Source organism: Passer montanus, unplaced genomic scaffold (genome assembly GCF_014805655.1).
Source record: "Passer montanus isolate IOZ18808 unplaced genomic scaffold, ASM1480565v1 scaffold11, whole genome shotgun sequence".
In the NCBI taxonomy this organism is placed as follows: domain Eukaryota; kingdom Metazoa; phylum Chordata; class Aves; order Passeriformes; family Passeridae; genus Passer; species Passer montanus.
In genome coordinates, this window is record NW_024357613.1 from 10,579,660 (window position 1) to 10,601,107 (window position 21,448).

General features: G+C 43.3%; 1 protein-coding gene across 3 annotated transcripts in view; it reads left to right on the top strand.

Moving 5' to 3' along the window:
- BACH2 (BTB domain and CNC homolog 2) overlaps nt 1–21,448 on the top strand; it is a 188,670-nt gene that overhangs the window by 41,930 nt on the left and 125,292 nt on the right. For all 3 annotated transcript variants that reach the window (XM_039726943.1, XM_039726949.1, XM_039726958.1), the window contains exon 2: nt 2,280–2,366. The gene's annotated coding sequence lies outside the window, so the exon portion shown is untranslated. The remainder of the gene's footprint in view (nt 1–2,279; nt 2,367–21,448) is intronic.

The window sequence follows — 21,448 nt, forward strand, 5'->3', positions numbered from 1 at the left end:
CAGATCTTGTAAATGCGTGGACAGTTTTTGAGTATGTCATCACACTTTTCTCTTTCTGCAAGCTGCCAGCTGTAGCTGCAAACCCTGGGCAAACTCCCTATTCAGCATCTTGTTTTTTCCCTGCTGTCCCATATTTGGCCCAAATTTTTATTTATGGCATGGTACTCAAATCCTACTGAAGAAGTTGTCATTTCCTCATGATCTTACTCTGTTTATCAGTGTCAGGCTTCAGGGTTTGACAGATGATTTGGGAAGCCCCACTTCTCTTTGCAGGAAGAGGCTTAAGAGGACAAAGGATGCTGGGGATGTTACAGCCCTGCTGCTGAGATGTCTCTATACTCCACAGTGTTTCGTGTACTGGAAATACAGTTCCCTTCTGCTGTGGCTGTTCATTACTTTTAGTTGAGAGAAGCCAGGTTTTCAGGTTGGTTGGGAATTCACTGTTAATGGCCACTTGAGGAATACTGAGTTTAAATGACTGGTGTAGTGCTTCATTGGAGCTGCATGGCAGCTCTCCAAGGCACAGCTCATCTGCCTGGACGCTGAGAGGGTGGCAGGGAGTGTCAGGGTGGCTGCCATCCTTGCTGCCAACAGCTGTTAGAGTTGTCATGCACTCTTGCCCTGAAGCCCTGATGCACAGCTCAGGTACATCCCATGTGCCAGAGTGAAGGCAGCTGCAGCAGGCAGCGCTCACCTGCCACATTTCCCTCCCTTCTCAGGGGTGAGTGCTTGAACTCATCAGCATTCTCTCTTCAACATACCTGTGGTACACCAAAGACTTTGCAGGAAGCAAACAAATGGCATTTTGTGCTGGCACCATAGAATCTTGGACATGGTTCTTCAGCGGTGCTGCAGCTGCACAGCCAGCAGGCAGTTCTCCATGCCTAACCCCAATTCTTGCTCTCTCCCCATCCAACCCTTCAATTTTCTGTCCCTATTAAATGAATTTTCTTGTTCTGACATGTTTTTCCCTGCCATCCCCTGGCCCAGATCTTGGCTACTCTGTTTTGAGCATAGATGACTCCAGGCAACAGTATGGAGGTCACCTGGATCACCTCCTTGCTTGGGAGGTGGCCCTACCCTCGCTGGCAGCAGATGCCAGAGGCAATGGCACTTCTGTTCTGCTCTGCCGTGGACTAGACTGTGTTCATTGTGTCATGTGGCATTGGGCTAAACCCAGGTTTAAACTCTGTTCCGGAGATTGCGAGAATTTGGTCTTTTCAGCTGCTTTTTTGGGAATGTCTCAGTCAGACTGCTGTGACCAAAATCTTGCAGCAAAACTTTTTGTTCACTCATCCTTGTCTACAGTGGACAGAGTATGCCAAAAGCTTGAGCCCTGAAGTGCAGGAAGGGTATGGCAGCCATATCCCCCAACCTGTGCTCTGTCTGGGTTTAACTGTGTATGGCCTTGTGAAGGTAGGCAAGAGACCATGTACACATGGTTGAGTTGCATCCCTTTAAGTGAAGGGGTTTTTTTATTTGCTTTCAGAGGAAGGAATGAAATACTAATGGCATTTCCAATACTGAAAATCCAGTTTCCTTTACTTAGCATGTGTCTTCTGTGCATTCAGAGGGATTGGGGGTGGGGGGTTGAGGTTGTGTCTTCAGCTGGATTTCTACCCATATGGGCTTTTTTCTTCCTTATTTTAATGTCTTCTATGAAGTGTATTGGCAGGAGAATTTGACTTAAAGCAGAATTAAAGCTTAAAGCTACTAATATGGGAAGCGAGGAGTAAACAAAGACACTGAAAGACCCTTTTGAGAATTTTAAGTGGAGTCACTACTTAAATAATGTTGTAGGTACAGAGTATGGAGAAACTTTATGATTAAGTAATCTACTGTCAATGCAATTTTACAAGTATTATTTTTACATCACTGCTGTGGTTATTAGTGGCATTTGCTGTTGATACTGAAAGAAATTTAATTAGCTTTCTCTCCCTCTGTATTTCTGCTTTTGGTGGCACTCTCTGCTTGTCTGCTTGGCCAGTGCTGCCAGGCAGGATGGCCTGGGAAGAGGGCAGAGGATTTGGGCATAGGAGAGCTGTGTTCTTCTGTGTAGCTCTACAAGTGGTGGGCTCTCATCTGCCTCTCCAAACAGGTATTTCTTGCTTCTGTTTGGTCAGTGATTTTGGGGAAAAGACTTTTTCTTGTTTAATGTTTTTATGAGATGAGGCAGAAAACAAAAGACCTGAATATCTACTGCAAAACCGCTGTAACGCAAATAATAGATAATTGCTTGCAGTTGATCAATTTTCTCTTTTGTTTTGTTTTCCACACAGAGCAATGAGGCAAGAGAGAAGTTTTTAAAAACAGAAAAATGTGATTGCATAAACATCGTTGTTGGCAGGAGGACTCGGTGGATTCAGGTAATAATGTGACACCACTTTTCATTGTGCTTTAAAAGCTGGCTGGGTTTCAGGCTGACAGTGGCCCTTTGTCAGGGGCTGAGGAGTTGAGGAAGGTGACAAGGTATAACAAGACCCAGTAGCTGGCTATTAATTCAGTCAGATCAGATGAGAGGGTGTGGGTAATCCCACAGTGCTGGGGAGTGATGCTGGGGCTGCAGTAGCTTCCTTCTTTATGTCAGGCTGTTGTATCTGAGGCTGGGTTTTTTTGTTTTGTTGGGGGTTTTTAGTGGGTTTTTTTTTAACCCTAGGAGATTCTCTCCTTTGACCTCTTACAGCTTCGTCAGTGTAGGTGGGGAAGCTCCATGCCTGTTTAATGGAAGAAGGTCAAATGATCAGCAGTCCCTTCAGACTGCAGAACCTTGAATCTACTAATATTTCCCTTGAATTCCCCCTTTAAAATGATTTCTGGATCAGAGCAGATCATTATCTGCTGAAAGACCCAGACCTAGACCTTTACTGCTTTAGAGAATGACTGCTGGTTGTTTTCTGTATCTGAAGACAATTTCTCATTGCATGGTTGTAGGAAACTTAATGTGTGATATTTAAGCATACTAATGTTTGCAACATATTATCTTGAAGCAATGGACTTAAGCATATTTAGATCCTATTTTATAGGAAAAGTAAACTCCTAGCTAAAATGCATCTCTTATGGTTTTAATCATTTTAATTATTTCCCTCACTGAAGGGGAGTGCAGAATGAAGGCAGGGGGAGTTTACAGTGCTAATTGCACTCCACATTTGTAATTGGGAGCAGATCCTATCCTCAATCATCTTAGGCAATCCTAGTGAAGTCATCAGGCTTTTCACAAGCATATGGTTTTCCCCACGCCTGTTTGATTCTGGGATAAGGGCCTACGGTGTGCTTTTTTTCACTGATTTCTCATACAGAGGAAGTTTGAAAAATATGCATCATCTTTTCCAATGCAGATTCTTGGTTTCTAGCAACAGTTGAAGAAGTTCTGCAGTATTTTATTGAGATCAGCAAAGCTCATTGCTTTAGACTGAGCTGTTTCTAACTGGCAAGTGCATTTTCTTCATTAGGTGCAAGGTGAGGAAAAAAGCAGTTGTGGCTTTGCCTATAGTCATGACCAAGAAGGATGTTTAAAAAGGGTATGAATGGGTGTGGATTTGATATTTCCTAAAGCCAGCTTCTTTTTAGTGTTAAGTGGCATACTCCAGGAAGCTAGTTGCTGTATCAACATTGATATAATGACGCATTATTTAAAAAAATCAATATCCAGTCATAGAAACAAGTCCTGGTATACGCTGTTGGGTGCTTACAGCTGTGATTTGTATGTATTTGCAAATGTAATGGGCTTTTTTTTTTCCCTTGTAGCACTGGTTACTTGGATAAACACTGTATGTGTGACTCATTGCAGAATATAAACTTACTTTAAAGGAGCAAGTGTTGGATTTGCTGAATATCCTGTTGCTTGCATCCCTGAATATTTTCTTGCAATAGGTCATGATTAATCTTAAATTGGCCAACCTGAGGGAAAAATTACTGCTGATGTCCCATAGGTACTTCAGAAACAAACAGAATGATGGAAGTGCTTTAAAAACATAAATAGTAGTTAGGATTCATAAAATCGTAAAGCAAACATATGGTACAAGGCCTTCTAAAATGTAACACTTGAAAGTTTTTTTTATCGTTTCAGAAAGAGCTTGTTTAGTTATCATGGGAAAGTAAATATTTTCATTCCTTTTTCTTCAGTGTGCTCTCATTCCATTTATCTTTCTCCTTTTCCTTTTGTACTTTTGTCCCCCCAGAGCATTCTTGTTTTGGTGGGATGGGGTACCAACATCTGATGTCCATAGAAAGCCCTGCTCGAGAGCAGGAGATAAAATTGCTATTGGTCCTCCTGTTGTTAGGTACATTCTTGAAGTCCTTTTGCAGTGTCGGCCCAGAGTTGATGTAATCCAAACTGAACACTCGCTGTGCGCATGTGTGCATGAGCGAGATGTGATGGACACTGCAGCGGCTCCTGGACCACTCAAGAACACATTTACGTTTTAATGCAACACCTCAGACATCGGTGATGAGGGGTGCAGTCCCTCTGTGTGTGTGTGTGTACACACACGTGTGTAGGCGTGTGAGCTCACGGAAGGCAGCACGAGACTGCTCTTCTGGTGCACCTTTGGAGGGGTGGTCATGGTCTCCGCTGCTTCCACCCGCTAGTGGGACAGAGAGGTGAAGTTGCTGCTGGAAAGCAGTGGAAGGAGGAAGATGGGGAGCAGAGGAGTGGGGAGTCGGGTGGGGATCAGGGGCCAGGGAGGAAGACACAGCTCCAGAGGGAAATACTCTATGCTTTGCAGTTGCTTGTGTGGATAGAAACCAGATGGTGCGCTGGAACACCCGCTCGCTTGGGCGGTGGCGGAGCCAAACATATGGTTAATGGTTAGGAGAAAGAGCTTTTCGAGCCAGGGCTTTGCTGACTGCCTCGCATTACAGATTGTTGCAGTGTGTCATTACATTGCCAAACTAAGTGCTTAATACCCGCTGCGGGCGCTGGGCAGGCATTTGCAGGAAGGATGCAGAGGCTCCCTGGTCAGGGCGGGAGGCTGACATCATGTACGGCCCCCTGCCACACCCCCTCACACCCCCTTTCCCCTCTGGAAACCCCATAAATCTCCCCATTTGCAAGCCCAGATCTGCAGCAGGCAGTTTTCCTGCTCTGTCGTTAATGCATTTATTTCTAACAGCGTACAGTTGGTTTTGCCTTTTTTTGTGCCTTTTTTTTTTTTGGTCCTCAAGCAGCCGAGTTCACTGAGGCTGCAGCACCACACTTACATGTCCGGCATCTGAAGTTCCTGCTCTGGGATCTTTGGGCGACACCAGACCCCATGTTATCTAAGGAACTGCTGAGCTCATTCATCTCCTTTTCACGGCCCGCTTCCTTTTATTTTTAGCCAAATCCGTCAGGCCTGACAGGCGGGTAATTTGAGCCAGAGAAAGGGCAAAGCTCCAGGTCCTTTCCACAAAGCAATTCTTCTCCTCCCTCCTGGGAAGGCTCCAAACTTGGCCTGCTCCAGGCAGATGGATTTGTTGAGTCATGTGAGATCATTTACACAAAAACACAGCGAGGCAGTGAAAAGGAAAAAAAAAAAAGGGAAAGAAAAAAGAGAAAGAGGTGGGGGGGAAGGGGTGGGAGAGCATGCACTGCCGGGGCTGCTGTGAGCGTAGGAAATGTGCTGCGAGGCAGCTAGACAGAGGAATGCAGCAGATTCATTCTTGTATAAGGTAATGTCTCGTTTACAGTACAGGGTGGAGCCAGCACAGAGGAGAAATCTTTCAAAAACAGATTACTCATTTGAAACAAAAATTCTCCTTAAAATAAATAATAATAATAAAAAAAAAGAATAATAAAGCACCCAAAACAACAACCCGACCAGCAAGCAAGCGGCGCACACGGGCGCGCAACAAAGGCGGCGTTGTTGACAGCACCGGATTACAATAGCGGTAAACTCCGGGCTGGGAGGTTGCTGGAAAATGAGTTTGCTCCGTGATGCAACTGGAGTTTGCTTTGTCTGGCCGCCAGTGCAAGCGTTGCAGGGGAGACTGCGAGTCCAGCAGCAGCAGGGCACGCTTTGCTCCATCCAGGGATGGTTTCAGACAGTGGGAAGGGATGGAGCAAGCAGTTAAGAATCCTGAGCAGACAGGCTGGGGGGGCATCATTAACAGCAAAAATGAGGGGGGATATGCATGGGGGGGGGCGCGGGACAGAACCTCTTCTTGCTTTGGTTTTGAGCTGGTTGTGGCATCGTCTTTGTTGCATCAAGGAGTAAATTGCATTTATTCAAGTTGAATGTGAATTTTGTTTTCGTTTGCAACCTAAGCTAACCCCAGCATGTTGGGTTTTGGTTTTTCAAGTGGGTGGTAAGAGAGAACATGAAACTTGGAGCTTTTCAGATCTTGTTACATCCTAGAGAATTAGGTTGGGTTAATTTATGCAGTGTTCTAACAAGATGCGTTCAAACCTTTAAATAGACTGTATTTAAGTATTGTTAATGTAACTCCCAGTTACTCCAGTTTTCTTAGCAAGGCAGTATCTAAATGTTACTGTTTTGTCCCAGCGGTGATTAAAAATTAAGAATAGAAGTAGAAACTGGAACTGGAAATTGGTGGGAAATGTGCAATAAAACAAGTCCAATGCAAAGTATTTCCTAAAATTCTCAGCAACAGTTAAGGAACTTGGGGGAGCTTGTAAACAAGCGTTTGTATTTTAACATGACGCTTTCCCCTGCTGAGTAGTATCTTCTGCATTGCTGACTCCGCTACAATGTCTGTTGAGGTGCTTTCCTCTGGGGAGGGGAGGGTTTGTCTGGAGCTTGCCTCCCTCTAACATGACCTTGTCTTTCCCTTTTTCTCCTCCTGCTGCTTTTTTACACTTTAGTCTGAAAGACGGCTGGCTTTCCCAGCCTGCTTGCTCTGCTGGGCTGAGCTGCTGAGCACAGCACGCTCAGTGTGGGAAGGGCCTTCCCTTCTGTGCTTGGAGTTTTCCCACTTGGTGGAAACCTTTTGTCTTGTCTGCCTCTTGATGAGGCCACCTTGTTACTTATGTACAAGGAGCACTTGGCAACACGCCAAGTCCCAGCTGCGGTCCTGCAGTGCACAAAGCCCCCATGGGGTCCCTGACCATCAGCTGGTGTCTGGTGTGAGGATCAGCAGAGGGATAGAACTACGAAGATGAGGAGTACAGCCAGGCTTGGGACCTAGATGGTGCAATAAGCTGTGGCTGTAACACAGCAGACTTTAATGGGGAATGGCTGTAGATTGCTCTGAGATCCTTGGAAAGGTTCTGGAGAAGGACAGCACTGTTACTTATTCTGTTTGCATAGTTACTGTAACTTTCTTTCCCTTTTCCCCCAAAAATCTAATCATCCTACATTTTCTGTTGCTGCGAGCAACATTTCCTGTTGTTACCCAGAGCTGCAATTCCAGTTAAATTCTCACTTTGTAAAGCTAATCTCTCGGCAGTGGGTGTGGGATTTCCAAAAGAAAAAGCATTTGTGAAGAGCCAGTTTTTAAGATTTTTGTCTTGGCGGACAATTCTGCAAAACTCCTTTTCTAACTATTCACATTCATTATTGGTTGAAAGCTCTAGCTTCGTCTCTATTTATGGCACTTAGAAGACTTGTAGGTCTTTCATTCCCCTACGGAGTGCCCCAGTCCTCAACGTCTCCTTTTTCCGCTTCAAAGATGCCACATGTGTTGATTTTTGCATCTGTACGTCAGACAACCAGCCCGACTAGGCAGGTTTCGGGAACTGTTTATGACCTGTCTATCGGGAAAATCAGCCTTACTCTTCCTTCCCCCTCTTTCACAGCCGCTCAACTTCCTCTCCTTCTTCTTAAAGTATGGTGATGCTATCAGCCCCCTAATTCTTTTATCTCACTTCTCCTATCGTTTCCATTCTTCTGTCTGTCTCATGATTAGACTAGAAATTTCTCTGCTGCTGCTGGCCTCTTCCCTCCTGGCACATACTGTGGCGCTGCCTCCTTTGGGATCTGAGGAGGGATGAGTATGGAGTTCATGCATGTTGAATCATGTCCTGTGATTGGCATCAGTTTGCAAAGGTAGAGGACATTGTCTATGGCAATTTTTCTTTCAGTTAGTAGCTTTAAACTACTAATTTTCTCCCTCCTAAGTTAGAGGATGAGCAGGATGTCCCTACCATGGCTTGGGAAGGGAGGCACTGAGAACCTCCTGATGAGGTTGCTCAACATCCTTATGTTGTGACAAGGAGAGATGCGCTAGGAGAGAGGGAACCCTCTCTGTTTGATGTCACGTTATCCTTTTAATTGGACAGGATAGTGATTCTCTCCCTTGGATACCTTAGGCAAACTTTACAGTATTCTGCAGTGTTATCTAAGGTGAATGGGGCAAGCGTCCATTTATGAGACGTAGGAAAAAAAGTCAAAAGAAATAAATCCCTAGCCTGCCTTTCCCCTAACAGAAAATTACAGAGGTTATAGTGTAGTGGTGGCAATTTCCTCTTTGTCATGTGTTCATCCAGAGGGCATTTCAGGGCAGAGACAAGACTTATTCTAAACAGATCAATCTAAGTTTCTGTGGAGCTTTAAGTCTCTGTGAATTTTTCTCATCCAGCAATGAATTGATGCAGCAGTGAAGTGCAGGACTGTTTGTAATGTATTCAAAACCTAGCTGTTTTCTGGATGCAGCCAAATCCCATTAACCGCGATTTCCCTGCTTCCTTTTTCCTCCTGTCGAGCCTTCTGGATAGCGGCTTTTCTTAACAGCTTGATTGCAGAATCTGCTCCGAAATCTCCCAGTGGCTTCACTCTTCTCAAAGCAAGGGAAACTCTGGGAGCAGCTTATTACCTGCTTATCATCCAGTTTCCATTTCTGTTTGAAAGTCTCCATCGGCCATAGACAAAACAAGCTTAAATCTCTTTGCCTTCCATGTGGTCAAGCACAGCGGAGGTAAAAGTTCTTCCAGAGATTAAACTTTGCAGGTTTGTTAATCAATCTGGACAGCATTTGTGTACAAAATTGCCTTCTTAAATTTCCTTGGAACATCCTTAGGGAGCCTTAAAAGTTGTCTGAAAGCTGCTAGCAAGTATGCCCAAGCACCCTCTGACAGTGCCTTTGCAGTAGCAGGTTTTCAAGTCTGTGTTAAAAAATACCAAGTTGTTTTAAGGCTCTGCTCATTTCATTAGCTTTTCACTGATAGCTCCTGTAGCATTACTAACTGCTAATGTGATCCTTTAGTTACTGCCTTGATTTTGTTATAAATTAAATTGGTGTCAGTGAAAGTCACTTCTGATCAGATGCTATAGAAATGGCTTTTTTTAACCTTTTTGCAGCCTTTGTACAATTAATGGGAACATACTGTTGCTTCTTGATAAGTTCATTCATGTTTAATAGCTGTTTGTGAGCCATATTTGGCTTTTAAGTGGATGTATCACAGCTCTTGAAGCATTTTGCTGGCTAAATAGCTGGGATTAGACACTCCAATTGCTCTTGCCAATTGTTTTCCGGTGTTCATACTGAACTCTGTGTGTTACAAAAATATTTTTAGTTATAGCCTTGTCGGATTTGTTTAAGGAGAAGAAATGTCCTCATTTTTCAGAGAAGTTTATCTGGGAGTGAGTGGAATTATATTAATGTTTTTTTCTCACTTGATCAGATTTTAAGTGCTAAGATGAAAGGCTCACTATTACTTGCAAAAATAAGACTTGCTTTTGCAGGAGTGGAGCAATTTATCTTCTGAATCTGCTTCGCTAATTGCAGCCTGTAAAGACCCTTAAGAGTCCTGCTAGTCAACAATTTCCTTACCACAACCAGGGAAAAATCAGATTTAAAATGCACTTAACTGATGCTCTGCTCCACATTTTAATACCTCTTGATTACTGTGGTCACAGCATAAATAAATACATTTGATTGCTTACTGGATCATGCAAGTGTTGGATGCCTTCCTCCCTCATCACAATACTCCTTTTATCAAAGATAGCTGCTGTCATAAAGCCCCAAGCTGTTGATTAGGTAAAAGGGAATACCATACATGGGAAAATAAACCAGCACCCAAAAGGTAGCTTCTTACTAGAAAGTAATGAGATTTCTATTACAAAATTCAGCTTGTTGTTTTCTATTTGAATACTTTTCAAAATTAATAATAAAATACTGAAAAATAAACTTGTACATTCTGGGAGAATGGCATGGGATATATGTCTATTTGGCTTTGAGTTGATTGCTAATTGGTTTCCACATAGTACTGTGAATGGGTTTGAAGCCCCTGTGGTGGGCTTGGACTAGTCTGAACCAGCTCAGACTCGTTGCTGCCCTTCTCCATGCTGTTCACTGTAGTTAATGGTGTCTGGAAGGATGGCAGAACCCAGATAGCTATGATTAAAGAATTCTTCTCCTGGGATGCACTGCTGGGACACAAGCGTCAGTGAAGCCCTTTTTGCAGCCCGTGATGTCGTTCGTAGGCAGCAGGACTGCATGGGCAGGACACCGAGGGTAGCACTGTGCTGCTGAGGGTATGGGTGGCACAGCCAGACCTGCTCAGATGGCATCTTGAGAGCGGGAGGTTAAAAGGACAAGGGTAAACCACAGGCTGAAAAAGACTCTTGCATGGGGCAGTCTGTTTTTGGGTGGCGCTCATTTGGTTGTGCAGCTCAAGTGCAGCAGGAGTTTCACCCCTGCCCACAGGCTGACAATCACACACTCAATGGGAAGTTGCTTTTCTGCTGGGTTTTGCCCCCAGTGAGTGTTGTCATTGGATGCAACAGAAAATTAAGGGGCAGAGGTGTGGGGTATCATAGCCTGTTCACCATTTAAAATAAACCTTCTGTGATTAATAGGGCAAAGGGAGAGAGGGGTTTGCACTCTAAACTCTGCAGAATTTTTAGTTTTTAATGCTAATTTTAACCCTGAAGCATTAGTGAATTGAGTAGAGCTCCAAGTGCTGCAGTTAGCATTCAAGAGGAATCACTCGGTAGCACTGCTGAAGGAGTGATGATAGCAGGGAGTTCCCATATGCATGCAGTGGCATATCTGCAAGAACTAAAGGTTGGTATTTCCAAACAAGTGGAAATGCACGTGAGTTGGTGACATATATTTTGGTTTTCAGTACAGTAGGTGGCAGGAGAGACAAAGTGACAGCTTGGCTGGGGTGGCTCCTGGTCCACCTGCCATGGTAACAAATGATGGTCTATGCCCAGTACTGTGGAGTAAATGTGACATTGCATGGCCAGGTGCTTTTGTGAGATCTGTCCTCTGCTGTGATCCAGTGCCATAACAAGAGGGGAATATTAGATACACATAATCCAATGTCCCCATGTTAAATGCCACAACGTGCACTTGTGTTTTTGTACGATATCTTCTGGTACCTGTCAGGGACTAGAGGTTTTGTGTCAGACTGTGCCAGTCCCAGTTACGACCACTCATTGTCTTTCTCTGCCTACCTTGTCCTTGGCCAGGACTTGCCCTGTTCCCTCTTGTACCAGTGTTGGTGCTTATGAAGCTGACCACAGTCTGCTTGATGGGGTAAAGTCAGTCAACAATGAATAAGCTAAAGATGGGGTTGGACTTTGTACAACTCAGCAGAAGCATCTCACCTCGTGGTTGTGAAAACAGTGTTGAGGTAAAGAAGTAAGTGATAGGAAAAGTTACTGACAAATTCAGGCAATAGAGTACACCCTTGATCACCCCTATCAAACAGGATGGATGACAGTGAAGTAGACACAGCAACTTCTCTAAGCCAAGAGCTGATAGACTTCAGGGCTTCTGATGTGCATAAAATAGCCTTAAAAGCCTGAAAAACTATTTAAGTACATAAGAGTCTTTCCTAATGAAGAGGCAAACTGAATAGTGAAATTAGTGGCATTTTCCCTTTGTCTCTTAGACATATGTCTCCTTTTTTAGGTGAAAGGGGTATTCCTCATCCCACTTCAGTGAAGGTGAACAGATTGCTTCCTTTCTTATTTATGGGAGGTTTGGTCTCCCACTGCCCCCAAGGACAAAATCTGCTGCCGTGTGTGTGTAACTTGAGCAATGTCAATGAGATTGTAAAACAGAGAAGGTGACTTGGCTCTGGGTTTGTAACTGGAGAAAGGAAGAGCTTTTGTCCATTGATTTATAGGGAAATTAGTGCATGGCTAAAATATGCCCACCTGTTTGCTGTGCTTTTTTCCTGAGGATTGTTCCCTGAAGGACTTCTGGTCCTGGTGGAAACAACTTTGTTGTGCAGGCCTGCCTTAGAGCCAAGAAGAGCAGCTAGTGTATGACTCATACTTGTCAGAAGAATTTTTAGTATACATACAAGCTTCCAGTGATGACTTTAGTCCTCCCTTTATCTGTATTTGGACATAAAATATGAATTCTGGCATGTCAAAGCATGCATGTATCATGGCCTAAATTTTGCATCTTTATAAGATGTCAAGCACTTTTGCTCAGCTCCATTACTTATATTCTGTTTCTGTGACCATTGGTTTTGTAAGATTGTTGTCAGTGTTTTTTCAATAAATTAATGCTGTTTTTTTCATTGAAGGTTGACTGAAAATTGAACTGGTGTTGAAGTTGTAAAGCTGTTAGTATAACATAGTAGCAAGAACAAGACCTCTTTTGTCTTTGCTGGAGAGCCTGACTGCCCTATAGATAGAACCTGAGCACTTCACACTGATGAAAAATGAAGGCAGGAACACAGTGATTTATTGAAGGTCATGGAGGAAACCTGAAAGGTTGAGACCTAGGTCTCTTCTACCCCACCCCAGGAAGCTGAATCCTGTGATTTCTAGTATGGTGAAGTTTACTTCCTCTTCCCCTGAGAATGTGAGACTCTTCCCATTGGAAAAATATTTGTTCTTCTCACGGCAGGTACAGACACACATTACAGATTTGGAACCAAGTTTGACTCATTGCCACAAAAACAGGCACATTTAGAGAGTAGCTAGCTATAGCTGTATTGTGCAGAATGAACAAGGGAAATGGTCTGAATGGCACAAAAAACAGTCAGTAACTGCTCTGTTGTGGCTTTACTCAACGCTCTGAATTGTATCTGGACCAGAGGAGGGACCTGGGCATGCACTGGGTTTAGGCAGCTTTTGGACTGCTCCATCCCTCACCTCCAGGACGGGGTTTCTTCTCATTGAAAAGCCATTTGTAAAGAACGGGACCTTGTTGGCCAAATTTTCCTTGAATGGGGTGGTATCTTGCAGATATTGGTATGCTGACAGAAATGCTGTGGCTGTAAATAGTTAATTGGTTCTGTAACCAGGTTTAACTGTAGAGGGCTCTGCTTGGTGAAGAGGATCAGGAAGGAGTTCCTATTATTTTAAAGCACAAGCTGTCTAAGGCTAATTATGAAAAACATGCCAAGCTGAAATACTCATTCTTTTAAATGAATTTCCATAAACAGCTCATGGACAGGTTTATGCTGCACTGGAAGAAGTGTGACTGCACTTTAATGTTGATACCTGGATTGGTGATTAGGAAAAGATTGTTAAACTGGAGTTTAAATACCAGTACAGCTTCATTGTAATAATTTCCCCAAAGGCACATTGGTAATTCTCCTAAATAGAGAGTTTAATAGACTTCAATAATGTGTACTTGGGAGACCCTATACACAAAGGAATAATGCATAAAACATTCATTATTGTAAACTGCTACCTTTGCATGTAGAGAGGAATCTGTTGGAAGAAAACTGTTGTGTTGAGCGTGGCAACGTGTTGGAGGGTGTTAGCAGACAGAAGTCATTGTCACCCTCTTACCTAATTCACCTGCTGAGGTTGAGATTGCATCATTTTACTCAACAATGAATGAATTTATTTTCTGAGAAGTCCTTTGAAAGCTGGTGGGCCATGGTGGTTCACAGGGCTTTGTTTTCTTTGATATGCTGATTAAGTGTCAAGAGAAGAGGTACCTGGTAGGAAGCATAGCATAACCCCATTAAAAAAATGACATAAAAACGTTGACATTAAAACAAGACAAAGCAACCTTAGCAAGTGGCTCCAAGTGAATTTAGTGTTGTATTTTGATTTCTTTTCACTGCACTGCTGCTGATCGCCCTGATGGAGAACAGGTGAGAAGGAGGGAGCAGATGCTTTTGGTAGTACAGTAAGGCATTTATCTCTTTTAATGAGGTAACATCATTAGGGCTGACAAAGTGCTGCAAATCCATACGTGTAATGGACTGCTGCTGTCTTTTAGTAGTGTACACAGGCTGTTGTACTTCTGAGCGTTTGAATCTGCTGAATCACAGGTCAGCTTTATCGCCTGTCTGATGCTGGGTTGCATTTTTTGGTGATTTGTTTTTATTTTGTTTGTGTTGGTTTGTTTGTTTGGTTTTAACCATTTTATTTCTTCTTCCCTTCCCCCCCCCACCCAAGTCCATCTTTGCCTTTAATGTCTGGGAACTGAAGCACTCCAGGATATGTATTGGAGCAGGCAGAAGTGTAACCATTTTCCAAACACAGGAGTTGATTGAAATGCAATGTCTATTGCAATTCAAGGACTTCTCTATAACTGGGAGAGGGAGGTCGGTCATAGGTCTTTGAGCCTGATTTCTTTTGTCTGAGATGGGTAGAGGTTTTGGGTTGGGTGTTGTTGGGTTGGTCTTTTGTTCCTTTGCCCTCTGCCTGTTTCCTTTAGAGCAGTGGCATGTCAGCCACACTAATCATGTCTGCCACTGACACTGACGTTCAGTAAAAAAGAGCTGCAGAAAAAGGCTCTGGCACTGGACAAGGAGCAGCAGCAGTTGGAGGGAAATCTACAGGTTAGAGCATTCCTCTGTACAAAATCTGTCACTGTAAAAGTCGTGTGCACAGTTGTATTCAAAGTGTCCAAGGGAAGAAATGAGATGTGTGTCAATGGATATCTGTCCTTTATGTCTCACTTTTCAGATGGTAAGCACTACAGCACACAACTATAATAGTGTCAAAATAACAAAACTTCAAACAAATAAATCTAAATTTTAAAAAGCTAGGAGGTTTTAATAATGTCTCTGTTAAAAATTACTTAATAAGCCCAGAACTCCCATCAAAACCTCCACTACAAACAGGCAACATAACCTAGACATTTGAGGTATGCTGTGTGTTTATCAGAGAGCCACAGAGTGTCACTTGGGCATCCGTCATTTGATTCCAGGAAGAGAGCCTGTCGGTAAAAAAGATTCATCTGAATAGATCACGCACACAAGAAAAAAAAGTGGTTCCTCTTTCTTTTTTTTGTCTGCATGCCCCTCCCATCCTGGGCTTCCCAACACCTGCTTGTGTTGAAAGAACATAAACAGAATTGCATGATTCCTCAGCATTAACTGTTGCCTGACAGTCCCAGCTGAACACTGCAAGGTTATCCCATTTTTCCTCTTCATTGTTTTTTCTTGCTCTCTGCCACACACCCAATGAGTCTCTGAAGCATCCTCAGATGGACCTCCATGTTTTTTGTGCTCTGCCATGAGCTGAAATCAGTTGTGTTCACCAGAGTTGAAATGAATCCAGAGTTGGGGGTCTCTCACTGCCCACCCCTGTTATGTTACCCTCACACCAAATGGGAGGACATGACTGAGAGCCAAAAAATTCACAGCTGGTAGGTGCATACTAGCCCGTACTGAAGTATCAAGTAGCCACACCACTGAGTGGAGGTTTGGGTCAAGACTATGTAAAGCTCCATTAATACTTTATTTATTTATTTAATGCTAGAGAGATCCAAGGGTATGGTTCAGTGATGCCCAGTTAGCATTCCCCACTGCTGAACTGAAAGCATCATTCTGCAAATCAGCAATCTCACTAGTGTTCCTTCCTCATGCTCCTGACTGTCTTGAACTGGTAGAAAGTTCCTTCCTCATGCTCCTGACTGTCTTGAACTGGTAGAAAGTAATGGCCAACAGGTTAAAGAAAAGGTATTGTCGTGGGAAAGCTTTAGGGCTTTTAGATCTTTTTTGGTTTTACACACACACAGACACTCCATTGCTTCTATAAATCATCATTTCTACAGCACATACCAAAGATTTTCTGTGCTGTCTTATTCCAACAGTGAAACCAGAGTTCAATTGCTTCTCTTCCAAGGTTGGGATTACAAAAACTTTACACCATCTCACCCTCCTCTCTTGCTGCAGGCACTCCGGTCCAATAAATAAATACTTGGCCGAGTTTTACTACCCTTCACCCCTTTAACTAAAACCAAATGCCTTCTGCTTTGTTGAAGGCAAGTCATGCCTACTTCTCTTGCTCGAGCCAGCAGTTTCTCAACCAGCTTGGCCTCTCAGGGACTGATTAATTTTTAGTGACTCTGAAACAGTTACCAATCCTTTCTGTGACTGATGTATGAAAAGAAAGTAACATTGTCCAGGGTTCTTAGGGAGAGAAAATAGCTGGTCATACCCTTTCTCAAGACTACAGATGACCCAACTTCACTCTCTTTTCTCTAATAAAACTGGGCTGAAAGTGTTGTGATGGAGGGCAAAGGAATAGGATGGAAGGATTTGACAAATAAGCAGGTGATATTCTGTATTAAGGTTATCTACTCCTTTTCTTTCCTTTTTTTGTGGCCAGTTTATTAAAAATATTTTAGCACTTGGCACCACTTCTCAAGAGAAGAGAGTACTTTGTCAGTACTGTTTCAGGGCAGACTTAGAGGTGATGCAGCCACAGGCTTGGCTGCTTGTGAGGCTTGATGCTTATTTCTCATAGGAAATACAGGGTAAAGCTCTGCTAGAGAAGGGCTGCTCGTCAGCAACTGCAGCACTGGTGGGCCAAAGTGTGTTTGCCTGCCTTTCCTGGGTGGTCGACTGGCTCGTATGCAGCACATGGAAATAGATCTTTTGGAATGTGAAACCGTGCCTTCTGCATTTCTCCCACAAGTATTTTATAGTTTTGACTGGCATGTGCAAAGGAAATGGAGAATAATAGAAGAAAAAATTATATAACACTCAGATGTGCTTCCATACTAAGGTTTTGCATTTAAAGTAAAAAGACCAGTTTTGTGCTGTTGCAGAAGTAGTTTTTGAAAGTTCAGTGAAGAGTTCTTTTGGTAAATGAGTAATCTCCAGCTTAGATAATGGATGTGCTCAGAGAAATGGAATCTGATTCTGGATTTTGCAAAAATAGGTTGTGAAGGGATCTTGAGTGTTTGGAGATTTTCTTGGTTTTCTTCTTTTTAGTAAAGATGTTATAAACCAGTAAGTGCCCAGACTTTTTTAAGTCTCATACGTGAGGAGGATGCTCTCTCAGTGTGGCTGCCATCTACTAACTAGCTTAATGCTCATGGCTCTCAACATTTGGTGCAATAGCACTAAAAGAAGTAGCATATCCTTTAGACAGGTCCTTGCCAGCAGGACTCCTTTCTCCCTGAGGTTCAGCTGCGTTTTTGAAAATTTAGTGAAGAGTTCTTTTGGTAAATGAGTAAAGATTTCTTCTTCCTGAAACTTATCTCCAGCTTAGATAGTGGATGTGCTCAGAGAAATGGAATCTGATTCTGGATTTTGCAAAAATAGGTTGTGAAGGGATCTTGAGTGTTTGGAGATTTTCTTGGTTTTCTTCTTTTTAGTAAAGATGTTATAAACCAGTAAGTGCCCAGACTTTTTTAAGTCTCATACGTGAGGAGGATGCTCTCTCAGTGTGGCTGCCATCTACTAACTAGCTTAATGCTCATGGCTCTCAACATTTGGTGCAATAGCACTAAAAGAAGTAGCATATCCTTTAGATAGGTCCTTGCCAGCAGGACTCCTTTCTCCCTGAGGTTCAGCTGAAGAGCATGGAAAAGACAGCCCACAGAGGCAGAAGTTGTCCTTTCAGAGTCTCTGGAAGATCCAGCTTTGGCCCAACTGTGAATCAGCCATTTAAGGCTGAGGATCCTCTGTACTGGCAGAGAAGTTGCCTTGTCCCTGTAACAAACAAAAGGATCTTTGCCTTGGAAGTGAGAGTTTAAAAATACACAATCATGCAGAAGGGACACTGCAGCAGTACATATGTTAAAGCAGCAGTGCAAGAGTGTGGGGGGTGAATGAGCATGTGCAAGTCAAATAGAAATGTTTGCTTTTCCCCCAGTTCTGCCTTTGGAGGAGCTTCATTCTCCAAGGACATGGTCCTGGTTTTGTGAGGAATGCCTGAGGGCTCAAGTCACTTAGCTTCTGAGCTTTGTAAATCTAGGTATAAGTGTTCTGTTGTTTCCAAGGAGCCTTGCAGTTCTTCAGTGGGAATGTGTAAAAAGTATACATGTAAAAAGTACCCCTACCTTTGCAGTGGCTTTCAGATGAAAATCTGCTTTATTAACTCACGGCTCCTTAGCCTGCTTTGTCAGCACTGAACATGCACTGAGATGCTTCCCAGTAGCTTACAGCTCTTGGTTTTGTCTAGCAAGAGCAATCTATAATCCAGGGGTGTACAGGTAAGTGAGCTCTTGAGAGGTTTGTGGAAAAGGAGCAATGCATTCAGCATGATGCTTGGAGGAGGTGAATATTCTGATATTTTCCCATTATGTCATGCTATTCTGTTTTGAAAATACAAAATTTTGGTTTTGTGCCTTCCAGTTATCCTCTCAGCAGAACAAGGCACTTCTCTTGGAGGAGCCCAAAAAGTGTACACTTAATTGCTTTACAAATGATGTGAAGTCTTGGAATGCAATCTAGCTATTGCTCATTAACTAGCTGAACCTATTAAACCTGGACAGCAAGCAGGACTGAGTTGTCCGCCCTTGATTGCAGGCAGCTAATGGAGCTGTGGGAGCAAGCTGTGCTGCAGAGTGGAATTGGCAGTAGACTCCCAGAAACCCTCCCTGTTTTGAGCTTGCCCTACACTCCATTTAGACTTCTGGCTTTGAGACAGATGATTTCAGAGCAGTGAGGAGGGGGGAAGGCAGGGCGTGGAAAGCATTGTCTTCCCAGCTATGTTAGCTTTGATCAGAAGTTAAAAACTAATCAGAATTGGAATGGTACTGGTAATTTGACATTCAAACCTGCAGAAGCAGAGGGATTTGTCATCTGGCCATGGTTGCCTTGATTATTGATTGGTACTCATGCAGATGGTTCCATTACACAACACTAAACAAAAAAAAATTGCCCAAACAATGTGACTTGGCATCTCCTCAGTGTTTTTTAGCTCCGAGGGAATCAGCTGATCTTACAAAGCCCATGTAGAGGTGATTTGGAACCCATGGAGCACGTCCTTTCTTGCAAAGCAGCATGGTAGTGTTTTCTTGCATCTTCACACCACTTTAGCAGCACAGAGGAAAACAAAATCAATAAATATTGAGATTTTGCTGGTGGTTTTTTTTTTTTTTTTTTTTTTGTAGCAGTAGCTTGAAATAAAATGGGATTTGCCCAGGAAACTTGAAGTGTTTAGCCTCTTAAACATCTCCTCAACTGGAGATGGATACAGCCCTTGCTATGTAGTGTTTACCTCTAGAGCACTCTTGGCACTGTGCCGGAACATTGTTTCAGATGAGCTTGTGCTGCTGTCTGAATCGCCAGGATCTCATCCTTCAGCACTCACATGCCTCCCATCCAGTTGTACTTTGTGCCCAGCCTTATTTACCTTGTGGGTTTTGCCAAGATCACAGCTTGGTGGTGTGGCTTCGGGCCCAGTCAGACCATCTGTCAAGAAGAAGGGGAGGAGAAGGTAGCGGTTTTGACATGTTTCTTGAAGAAGCACATGTCCAAATGTGCTTTGAAATCTTTGTTCTACTTGCTTGTTCAATACTTTCAAGGTGCTGTGTATTGTGGAATATTTTTCTGTTGTGCTGCCTTACTTTCTCTGTTGTGGAGAGATCATTTCATTTCTAGTCTGGATTCGTACATTTTGTTTGTGCTGCTGGCAGATCCTATCAACACCCACTTTTCACTGATATTTAAACTTTAAAAGATAAAATAAAAATCTTTGGTGTCATAGAACACTGACTTGCTTGTAAAATAGTTCTATATACCAGAGATGCTATTTAAAAATATTGTAGGAGTCTAGTAATACATTAGCATTTTATGCATTTCACTCTGAGCAGTCCCAAAGTGCTTAAACTCTAGTGCACACATGCAGCCCTGTAGAGATGCAGTTCTCAGGACAGGAGCTGTAAACCAGCCCCTGCATTTGCTGATGGAGGGATGGATGCAAACAGCTTCAAGTAAAGCAGCCATAATAAACTGCCTTCTGGAGGAAAATGCCACGTCTAGGTGTACAACTCCCAGGAGCTCAGCTCGGGGTGCTGTCAGAGTTGCCCACCCTGGGATCATGATGCTGTGTGTGGAACGGGACACCCTTAGCCTGAGTTGCCGTAGGTTTTGTCACAGCCTCAGGTACAGCACTTGAGGCTGGATGTTTGAGCAAGTGTCCTCACGGGCTCTGTGTTAAGGACGTGTTGCCTTCAGCACTCTTCACTGGACGAACAGCGAGTAACTCCTTTGTTCAGCAGCTGTGGGCCGGGCTGGGCGCGGCTGGCTCGCGGAGGCCGCGCACGGGGAGCAGCGTGCGGGCAGGCGGCTGCCACGTGTCCTTTGGGGGCTGAGGATTCCTTACGTGATGCCAAAGTGGTTGTGTCCCTGAGCGTGCAAAACACGTTTCTCTGCGTCATCCTAGGTATCCTTCAGCCTGTTTTATATTTGTGTCCCTTAGAAACCAATGTGTGAGTTGATCTCAGATTAGCTGTTCTAGACATAGCTCAGCAGAGGGGAGATGTAGAGCTGTAGTGTGAGGACAGAAAAAAACATTTTCAGATTATTTTGAGACAGCAGTTACATCATTCTGGGAAATTCAGCCTTGCAGAAGCTAATAAAAACCAAAATTCAAGCTCTTATAAAGTTAAGCAGAACTAATACCACAGTGTGTTTTCTGGTTATCATTTCAAAACCTCTGTGACATTTTCTCTGAGTGTTCCCATACAGGCGCAGTTATTCACGTGTGAGAATCTCAGGAGCAGCTGGGTGGCGGGGAGCAGCAACCTCACAGGTGTATAAGAGAGCTCCATTTACAGAAAGAATTACATTGTGGCCCGCTGTGATGTCACAGTTCAGGGTTCAGTGAGTTTTCAGCAGCCACCGTCTGATGTTTCTAACCAAGCATCATAGCAGCCTGTGCTCCTTTTTAATTCTTTAAAGAAAATTAACCAATTAATTCTTGCAGTTTTGAAATACATCATGTCTAAAACAGAAAATAAAAAAGGAAAGAAAAAACCCACTATTTTATTTTCATTTGGCATGACTCTGTTAGGCGGAAAGAACCTTTCGATGTATTGAGTTGGGAAGTAATCTTGGGAGTGTGAGATGGGTTATAGTCTTAATGTCATTTTACAATTACTAAAATAGGCCAATTTTGTCCTTTGCTAATCCATGTAAATCCCTTTGATTTAACAGTGTTGTATGGATGAAAACAAGAAATGCTGCAGCGTATATTTTGGGATCTCCTTGCTTACAGTGTAAAAGCTTACAGAGCACATTGATGAAGCAGCCCTCCCTCTTGTACACTAGAACAGCACTACCAAGTGCTGGCACAAGCCAGAGCATCACCTGCAGCTGTTGCTTTTTTCAGATGCAGCAGGTGAAGTGCAAACCCTGTCATTTCTCTAGATTCAGCAGAATATGTGTATGTGCAGT